Below are 11,738 nucleotides of genomic sequence, written 5' to 3' on the forward strand. Positions count from 1 at the left end.
CTATTTTGTGTCCATTTATTTATATACTGTACGTTACATTTTCTTTCAATGTCTTCACTCCTCTTTCGATCTCACATCGTATTTCCTGTAATTCTTCTCAGTACTCTCATCTCTGTCGTTTCCAGTACACTCTGCGTTGTGACTGTGTCGGGTATTGTTTCTGAGGCATGTGTCATTATTGGTCTTACCCTGGCTTTATAAATTCTTAGGTAGGTTAGATTCGCAGATTTTAATACACTAAACTACAAAAGCCAATAAGAAAATAACAAGACGTTTCTGCCTAAGAAAAACATTCCTGTCTTGATACAGAGTTTAAGCCTAATCACCCACTTTTAATGCTTAATACTTTTATTCGAGTAGGATAGACTGGAAAAATTAGGCTTGAACGTGATGTGGAACAAATTTAACACATATCTGTAAATAAATCTGTTTACCAAGTACTGGAAAAACACATATAAATCCTTTCTAATTTATGTCTGTTTAAAATTTATGTCCAAATGATCTTCTTTCACGATTAACATTTTCTTCATTGGATCATAAATAATAAAAAAATAATAGAAATTTTCTATGATCTTCTTTCACGATTAACATTTTCTTCATTGGATCATAAATAATAAAAAAATAATAGAAATTTTATTAGAAATCTTCGATTTACCGACGAATTAGTTGCAGATGTATAGGAGTTTGTAATTGGAAGAGAAGCCGTAATTGCAATATTGAATTCCGAATTCACATTGAGAAATTACACTTCCAACAAAAATTTAATAAAATGAATGTTTTTGGAAACAGTTTGTTCAGTTCTCATAAAACATCACATGAACCCAACTTTTAGACATAAGCTGAACGAATCGTTAGTTATTTAAGCAATAAGTACATGGTTTTCCAGTACGGTTCATTATAGACTACAAGCCCATGAAACATCTTTAAGGGGCCAAAGAGGTAAAAATACATCGCCAAAATTACCCAGAGACTTATGTTTCAATGTAACACTTAATAGCCATAAAAGAGATAATTCTGGACAAAATAGTGGAGATCGATTTAAAGATACATATAAACCACGGACATTAATTACCCCTATCAATCCAATGATAAGTAAATTGTTGATAAAGATAATTCTGCAGTTACAAAAGATAATAGACTACAAGCACATGGGACGTTTTTAGCATGAATCACATATAAATCAATACTGCAATATGTAATAACAACTTTAGAAACTATGACGTCAATTTTTATCGGTACAGGTGGCTACACAGGTAAGGTAAAACTTACTACTTAAGGGGGGGGGGGGGGAAGAGTAATTTTGGCCAAACATTTTTACGGCATTCATAACTTATGTAGGTAATATAAAAATGATGCCGTACAAAAATATTGGTACCAGTAGCAGGGACAATCAATAATTTTCGGAAAATTTTTGTCCTCATTTTCGGTAATTTGATACAGTACGGCATTCATACACATAGTTTCGTATCGTTATTTAGATTACTTTTTTTGCAGTGCCGTACATATCGGCTGGTACAGGGGTGAGGAATCTAGGGAGCAACCCTTGATTTTTAAGTAGACAAATGAGGTCATTTGAACCTATATAAAATGTACTGATTGAAATTTAATTGCATGAAATAATAACATTTTTGGGCATGTCGTACATTTTTCACGGTAAATATGCTTATGAGAGGAAAATTAATTTAAATTAAAACTTTCTGTACGGCATTGATATATTTTGTTGATATTGATATTAATTATCAATAAAAACAAAATGCCGTACAAAAAAAATAGAAAACTAAGTCTAACAAAAAAAATTTTTAAACATTTTTATTTATTTTTGTTAACAACTTTTTTATTTTCGATTTTACACCAAAAAGTAAAAGAAATAAAATTGTAGATACTTTAATTTGCTACAAATAATGCCAAATAAAATTGTCTGTAGGGTTTTAGAGATGCAATGCGAAAATCCTTTGCAACCCTTACTCCAAGATGGAGAGTATTGAAGAACTCGGCCAATTTCGGTGCATTTTGAAATCCAGAGAAATTAATGAAATTAAACAAATTTGTAGTAAAAATTATTCTTTAAAAAACTCTATAATATTGCTTTGATGTATTTTTTTTTGTATATTTACCACAAAAAAAGTTATAAAGCCCCAAAAAAGTATAGTTTCCAAAATTTTGAGTTATTTTTGTTTATCACTTATTTTATTTTTCATTTTATGAAAAAAAGTAATAAAAATAAAGTTGTAGACAATTTACTTTACTAAAAATAATATTAAATATAATTTTATGTAGGGTTGCTAGTTTACGAGATACGGCGCGAAAACCCTTTGCACTTTTTTTCCAAACGTAGATAAATCTACGCTAAGCCCTAAAAAATGTAACATTTTAATATACTATATCAGCTTTATCAGCTAAAGAAATTTTAGTTTTGAGTTTTGGCAACAAATGTGAGGCATTTGGAATATGCTTAAAAAACGCTGAATTTAAACTTTCACATTACAAGCGATCTTACTTAAAACTGCTCTTTTTTAATAACACTAGTATGTTTTTCAAGAGTACTTAACTTTTGCTATAAATTACACCCAAAACCATCTTCTTGAATACATTTGCCGTGACGTGCGATTTTTGGGTTTTTAGTCGTATTTCAAATGTCTTATATTTGTCGCCAAAAATTTAAATTAAATTTTCATGTTGTAGGCTTTGAAGACTGGTATCCAACAATGAAAATTTCACTACGACCAGTAAATGTAAATGAAAATAATAAATTTAGTTGATCTCACGAGATTCGTAAAAAATGGTAAAAATTGCGCAAAGTTTAATTATTGAACAGATTTACAGAAACGGTCTTTATTTGCGCCATAATACAAAAATTGCACATAAAAGCTGTATTTTGTCGATAGGGCACTCTGATCAAAAGATATCGATTTTTTACTGTAGAGTTAATACAAATTTATTGATACAAACTTAACATTGATTTCGCGCGCGGAACTGCCATTCAAAATCGCCGGTCGCTTCAAGCGTTGTTTCTGAGAGAACGGTTCATTCTACGTAAAAGGTGCTTATAAATATTTTTTTTATTTGAAACATTTTTTTCTACGGCGTACAGGTTCGAGGTAAATCGATTTTTTTTCGTTTTTACCCCCCTACAAGGAGGCTTTTAGGGGGAAGCTCGGAGGTTAAAGTGGTAAACTTTTTTCCTTTTTTTTTTGGGTCCCAAAATTGATATTCTCGGTAAAATTCAGCTTGTTCGTATGATTTTTAGGGGTCAAATGTTTAACGACAGGACAAGTTATCATCTTTTTAAGTGAAATATTTGAAAATGTTATATAAAAAAAAGATTATTTATAGGAAAAAGGTGGTGTAACATATTTAAAATAGTTTAAGTTTTAATTTTTACAATTTCCGTGGATATTAAGGCACTTGACAGGTATAACATTTTAAAGCTATCGTAGAATCGAATCTTGTTTTACAGAATGTAAAAATAATAGATGTTCGAATAATCTAATATGCGTTTTTTTTATTTGCTCTGTTTGTCCAAATTTTGAACAAAGTTACTTTATAAACTCCAGATATTATCTGATAATTAAATCGCTTCAAATTAATATACATTCAGAAAATAGGACCTGTAATTTATGGTATTATGGTGTAAAAACCTTGGAGAATGTTTGATTAATGTTTACATCATTAATAAATCAGATCTCGCAGTCCCAGGTCATACGCTTACTTTATACGGTAGTATATTCTATTTTAACAAGGCTGTGACAGTTTATAAATTATCAAATATACTCAAAGCAAGTAAGTTATGAAAATCGCTAGAACGTTGCAAAAATATTTTAAAACTAATTGTAACCAATACCTATAAAGGTGTCAAAAAGTAAATCTCAGCAATTTATTAAATATCTTTTTAAACATAATTGACACAAATTGTATAAAAATCATCTTTATTTGATGTTACATAAACTAATAAAGAAACAAAGTGTTAGACAATGAACTTAAACAAAAACCAAAAAAAGAGAGATTAGACTAATTCATAAGTTTACCAAAACTTGTTTAAAACTATCAAACAATCCAATAAAAGTTGATCTGTTTACAAATGCACACCACACACTAAGAGTGTGTATTTCAAAACTAATGAAATTCCCTTTATTAAGGCTAAAAAAATGATTTGGCAGGCAAGCTGCACTGAAGACTTTGCAATATGAACTGCAATAACTTGCTTAAGCAACTGGAAAAGCAGAACACATTAACTCTGTTAGGGGTACTAAGGCTTAAAGGAATTGTCAGTAATGAGGTTGTTGATAAGGATCTTGCTAAGAAAGAACTTGTGATCTACTGGGAAAATGTTACAGACCAAAAGCAAGCAAAAATTTTAATTCTTTTGGACCTTCAGAAAGGCAAAGTGGGTAGAGCAACATGCAGATTGTGCAAAAACATGGAGGAAACGTATATGCATAGTGTCTGCAACTGTAGAGCAATTTTTTGCTAATGCCATAAATCCCTGGAATAGGTTTTTCAAACCTAAACAGATCACAAATTTTTCTGTGCAACGTCTAATAGATTTTGTGAGTAGTCTCACAAAACGTTATGTTATGTCCAGGTACATCGTATCTAAAGCCTTCTAGTACACAAATGTTAAAGTGAAGAGGTTCATTATATGCAGTGCAGTTTTCTGCTAAAATTGGCATCATAATATGTAAATGATCAAAAGTTGATAAAGAGTTTTCTGAATCTAGTTTATTAAACCGATTCATAAAAATCCATATTAGGAGAGAGTCACTTCTACTAATTTTTCTCTCCTAACTAGATAAACAAGACCTTTATGGCATTTTCCCTATTATTTTAGCTATATGGCAATTTCTGGAATGTCTTCTGATCTTACATTTCTTGTTTTTATTCTTGTGTTTTCCCAAGGAGTAATGCGGAGTATTACCAGAAAAATACTTCAACACGTTCATTTTCTTCTTTAACTATGTGGCCTTACATAGTTAACCAGGTTATTGTCTATCTGCATACTATTGATATTACTCCGATTGAGACGTTCATTGTGTCCAGCCCATTTCCGTTTCAGTTTTACTGCTTGTTCTATTGTCTTTGTTCTGGTTCTGATCCACTGGTTACGTTTTCTATCTTTAAGTGATATTCCCAACATTTGTCTCTCCATCGCTCTTTGGGCCTTCCTTATCCTATCCAAATTGGCCTGTGTAAATGTCCATGTCTGTGCTCCGTAGGTGAGCACCGGTATTATACAGGAGTTATATACCTTGCTTCGTAAGTATAGAGGGATTGTTTGATTTTTTAGAACTTAAGAAAGTTTGCCGAACGCTGCCCATCCCATTCTTACTCGTCTCGATATTTCGGTTGTTTGATTTTCTCTGTTAGCTCTGATTGCTTGTCCTAGATAGATATATTCATTTACCTGTTCTATTTTTTCTGTTTGTATTTTTATTGCCTTTTGGTCTTCCGTGTTTGTCATTACTTTTGTTTTGTTGAAGTTAATTTTTAGGCCTTTTTGCAGTGATTTTTCATGAAGTTCATTCAGCATTAATTCTAGTTCTTGTCGTTCCGAGGAGATCATAAGTATATCATCCGCATATCTAAGTTGATTTAGGTACTTTCCGTTAATACATATTCCTCTGTTTTCCCAATCTGTTGATTTTATTATATCTTCGAGGGTCAAGGTAAACAGTTTAGGTGAAATTATATCGCCTTGTCGGACTCCTCGTTTAACTTTTATATTATCCGTTATTAATTTGTCGTCCAGAATTACGGTCATGGTTGAGTTTTGGTAAATATCATGTATCAATTGTCGGTATCTTGAATCTATGCTACTATTGACCAGAGCTTCTTCCACCGCCCAGTGTTCAATGCTGTCGAAAGCATTTTCATAGTCTACGAATGCTAAGTACAGCGGAAGGTTGTATTCATTGGTTTTCTCAATTAAGATTTTAAGCGCATGTAGATGGTCGATTGTGCAGTATCCTTTCCTGAATCCGGCCTGTTCCACTGGTTGGTAGTTATCAAGTTTATAGGTTAGTCGGTTGTTTATTATTATTGTGAAGGTTTTATATAGTTGTGACATAAGGGAAATAGGACGGTAGTTGTTTAGGTCTGTTCGGTCTCCTTTCTTATGTATTAAGATTGTGTTGGCATTTCTCCATTGTTTAGGTATTTTACCTTCGAACAGACATTTGTTGAACAGTATTTTTAGCATTTTTTTTATCGTGTCTCCTCCTTCTTTTAGCAGTTCCGCCAGTATTTTGTCCTCACCGGCCGCTTTATTTCTTTTCATGTCGTTTATGGATTTTTCGATTTCATCTTCAGTTATTTCTGGTAATATCTCTGAACATTTTGTATTTTCCTCGAGAGATTCTGTTTAGATGATAGTGGTGGGTCATTTTTAGAACTGTATAGGTCTGTGTAATATCTTTCTATGATTTTTACTAGTTCTCCTAGATCTCTTTCTTCATTGTTTTCAGCTTTAAGCATGATTAGTTTTCTTTTTCCTATATTTGTCTTCATTGTTTTTAAACTTTTGTTCTTCTCTATGATTTTCTTAATGCGATCTTCTTGGTATTTCTTTAAATCTTCCTTTATCTGTTTTCTTATGGTTTTGTTCAGTTGGAGCTCTGGGGAATCGTTGTTTAAAATGTTAGTTGTGTGGTGTATATATGAGACCCTTCCTCGGCGCTCGAATATTGATCGATCGGCCATCTATAACCTAGACTAACTATTGATTACTCTTTTTTGGATATTAACCAAAATATCGTTCTTTACCTTATCCATGCTAGTATTGTCGATATTTATTTTTTGCAGGTATCAACAGCGGACTGCAGCACCGTCGATTTTATTTGCTAGGATTCGTTTTTTATTTTATTGTACATAATGATATAGAAGTTGATTTTATTTTGTTGTTTATTTGAATATTATTTTATTTAGATTAAACTTGTGTTTTACTGAGTCTGGTGTCTAATAGATCTACCCGTCACATCATATCCGTCTCTTGGCAGAATTGAATTAGCCTTTCTTCTCGCTCGTCTCGTCATTCGATCGTCTGTGCGCAGTTGCCATTCTTGCAAATTTTTAATTTGAATTGATATTTTTATACGTTATTGGTTATTAAAAAAATTAATTATCTAATCTAAGTTTGCGATTCGTCTTATTTTTTTTTTTCAAATAATAAAAGCAGAATTATTTAATTAATATAATTATTTAAATTAATAAAACCAATACTTACGTATGCCTCAGAAACCTGGACTATGACAAAAAGACTGAGCTATTAATGCTAAAAGTATGGGAAAGAAAAATACTTCTAAGGATATTTTGCAAAAAAATGATAAACATTCAGTGAACACGAAGAACAAATAAAGAGTCATAAGAATTATATAAGGAGCCAAATATAATTTCAGTAGTAAATTCACATATGCTTTGATGGTTAGGACATGTCCAAAGAATGACAAAAGTTAGATTGCTAAAAATCTTGTTAAGCAAATAATAGGTGGTAAAAAGAGAAAAGGAAGGTCTAGGATCAGATGGAGTCATGAAGTTAATGACGACCTGAGGTACTTCAATGTAAGTAATTGGAAAGAAAAAGCGAATAACAAACAGAAATTGGGGAAGATTATAAACCAAGCTATTTGTCTGCTTAACTCGAGGTGCTTATATATTATTATTATTAATTATTAAAAAGGGATAATCCGCATGAGTTGGCTGTAGACCATACAGTTGAAAAACTCGAACATAGAAGCAAAACACTTCTGATCAAGTTCAGAACGTTTTCGGACTAATCAGTCCATCTTCAGTGGTTGGGTTTCATTGGATTAAACCATACTTAAAACTGTTAAATTATTATCTGGCTATACGCCGATGGACTTGGATTGCCTATAGGGAACATAAGGCCCTACTCGAAAGAGTTCTTCTACATCCGAATCATCAATTATTAATATACATTATTAATATTAATACATATTATAAATTATTTAAAAGGGAATACTTTAATTTTTATTCAGGAAGGTCATTTGCTTACAAACGTTGTTTCAAATAGTTTAAAAAACATAGATAATATACTATGATATCTATTAATTTGTTTTCGTTGTGGCTATACTACTAAACACCATATATATAATGGACATGGATTATCTTCTTGTCTATTGGAGTTCGACCATCATTTATCATCGACCACTTTACACATTTGAAATTAGACAGCAGTGATCGATTGATGACGCCGACTGACTATGGGGAGCAGTGGCTACAGAGATAACGAGATAGTTGGACAGGAAATTTATACAGGATGGAGAATTTATTACAGGAATTAATCTACTCAAAAGTTTTTCATTATTTTTTATATTTTGCGTATAAAAAGTTTGACAACGTTGGAGATATGATTATAATTGGCATCAAGAATATTATCGAATGACTTAACGAATCAATAATGAGAAAATAGTAGGTAGCAGGAATGATAATGAAAAGATAATTGGGGATGAAGTTCAAAATACCATAAAAGTAAACTCAACATATTGGAACACAAGTTCCAAAATATAGTAAGTACGTTAAGAACTAGAAGATATCTTTAAAAATCTTTTTCTTCAGCCTGTTTGCATTCACTCCTGGACAAAAGCCTACCCGTGAGTTCTCTACTCTTCTCTGTTTTGTACTATTTGTTGCTAGTTTCCCCCACTTTTGCTTTGATGTCTAGCTGTAAAATTAGATATAACATATATACATAGATATGTAAAATTAGATATAGACATAATATAAAAGGTAAAAGAAATATTAAGTTAGACTTACTCACAATCAATTTAATTTAACTAATCGGACGACCGGTTTCGCTTTCTATAATATGCAAAGCATCTTCAGGTCACGATACAAAGTTAAAATGCTGAAAATAATAATCCCATATTAGGGTGTTGTCTAATAAAGATAAAACATAGGTAGATGATATAAATTATATAAATTACAGTAATTATGCCAATATTACATGTCTGTGGTTTTATAAATGAATAAAATGTTTAAGCAGACAAGGTAAGACCCACAAATTGGTAACATAGTCTATTAAACTGTAATGAATTAATAAATAAACAAATAAATAAACATTACTTACATGCCGGTACTCTATTAATTGGTGGTTGAAAGAACATGGTTCAAACTATCTTGGATTGTTGATTGGAGAACTCAGGTCAACTATTGTAATTGTTTAACAGTAAACGGGGAAGTTCTTGAGGAGACAGATTTTATCCAATGAAGTAGAGATAGGTGAAATGTATTGTTTGTTTGATGAAAGTAATGTTCTATACCATTAAGTTCTTTAAAGTTATTTATATTTATTCTGGAGATATATTTATGAAATATGTGTTATTTATTGAGATTTTATGTTTTGTTTTGGAAGGTGACAGTTGTAAGACAATGAATAAGAATGGATGTACGGATTGTGTGGGTGTGCAATTAAATAAGCATGTAGTTATCAAATTTCTTTGATAAAGTTGTTGCAATATCTGGCAAATTTTTTGTAAAGTCCACAAAATTTTATGTTAAAATTAAATTAAGACACTTTTACACACACAGAAACACACAGAAAACACTTAAAAAACGGGGGACGAAACAGACATTTAATTTAAAAGGAGAGGATTCTTTAAAAGAACTACATTTCTTACTAGGAGACAATGATTTTTTTTATGTGCTGTATATCAGATTTTAGAGGTAAACTTGACAAATGTAGGTTAAAGTGTGACAGTTCTTCTTCTATTTTAAATGCTGTAAGTTAAGTTATCTAGTTTATGAAATAAGATGATATTAATAAAATCTAAAATTTTTTTAATTTTAGATATCAAAGTTATTTGATGTGTTAATATTGGCATACTTTAACAAACTTTAAATAATTGATTTCAATGTAACCATATAAATAATTGTACTACTTATTCTATGATAACTAACTCAGCTTAGTCAAAGTTACAGAACAAACTTAAGTGATTATTTGTTAATTAAATTAAATATGTACATTTGTAATCAAAATGTATAACGTATAACAAAATTACAAACTTTCTTTGAAATAATTGTTGGTGTGAGTTATCTGTCATGGTGTGTATAAGTATTTTCAAATGTTTATTCCAGTTCTAATATGTTAATATGGAACTTAAATAATAAGCAAATAAACCATTGTTGATAAAATTATTGATAGATTAAAGAAATTGACTGAATAATTAAGTATTCAATAGTTAGTTGGTAATTTTAATATCTGACAGTTGGGACCGGAAATTGGTTATACCAACAGGTAAAAGGTTCTCTATTTAAACCGGTGTAAAGTAAAATTATTCTTATTTCAATTTTTCTATACCATGAGCAGAAGTATCATCACACCGACATGAACAATGGTGAGTTTGTACAATAATTTCTGTGACACTTTAACAATTTCAACTTTAAAACAGTTTATAGTTAAAATATAATATTTCTATTTGAAAATGTAGATTTGCAAATTATTAGGAATAACAAATTCTATTTAATTAATACTGCCAGTCTGAACGACTTTACCATGTTGTGTTGGGAACAATCAAACCACGTGTTAAATTTGAAATTAAATATTTTGTAAAGTGAGTGTATGTCGCAACCGGATGGGGTGTAATAATAATATTGGGTTAAATAAGTTGAGGTACCATACCAGTTCAATACTGATGTTTAATATAGTTTTAGGAAAATGTAGTTTATAGTAACATGTTGATGAATTCTGTGAACAAAAAACTTAGATCCATGGGGGACCATATTTTAAACTTTATGTAGAAATTCAAATAATCTAAGGAGTATATCAAATGTATTTGAATGTATATGGGATACTGGAATAAAAAAAGTTTGACCATGATGTTGAAGTTAATTCCAAAAATGTGCATGAAGATAATGGATACTGTATGGAAAACCTCCTATAAAAGTTGATTTTGGGTAATCAATTAATAAGTATATGGATTTTGGTGTGGAGAACAGAAATGGAGTGAGATCAGGTAAAATTATTTATATTAAATTTTATATCAATACTGAGTATACTGGTGTGTACTCTAGTTCTAACTGTGCATTTAAAGTATCAGATGTGTGATTTTTTAGGGATTTTAATATTTCTAAATGTTCCAGGTTATTTAGTAATGAGCCTTTATTACAAGTATGGAGGATTGTGAAATCTGTTTGTGGATCAAAGCTGTGTTTTTTTTGTCGTAAATAGAGAACCTTTTACCTGTTGGTATAACCAATTTCCGGTCCCAACTGTCAGATATTAAAATTACCAACTAACTATTGAATACTTAATTATTCAGTCAATTTCTTTAATCTATCAATAATTTTATCAACAATGGTTTATTTGCTTATTATTTAAGTTCCATATTAACATATTAGAACTGGAATAAACATTTGAAAATACTTATACACACCATGACAGATAACTCACACCAACAATTATTTCAAAGAAAGTTTGTAATTTTGTTATACGTTATACATTTTGATTACAAATGTACATATTTAATTTAATTAACAAATAATCACTTAAGTTTGTTCTGTAACTTTGACTAAGCTGAGTTAGTTATCATAGAATAAGTAGTACAATTATTTATATGGTTACATTGAAATCAATTATTTAAAGTTTGTTAAAGTATGCCAATATTAACACATCAAATAACTTTGATATCTAAAATTAAAAAAATTTTAGATTTTATTAATATCATCTTATTTCATAAACTAGATAACTTAACTTACAGCATTTAAAATAGAAGAAGAACTGTCAC

This window comes from Diabrotica undecimpunctata, chromosome 1 (assembly GCF_040954645.1).
Source record: "Diabrotica undecimpunctata isolate CICGRU chromosome 1, icDiaUnde3, whole genome shotgun sequence".
NCBI lineage: Eukaryota > Metazoa > Arthropoda > Insecta > Coleoptera > Chrysomelidae > Diabrotica > Diabrotica undecimpunctata.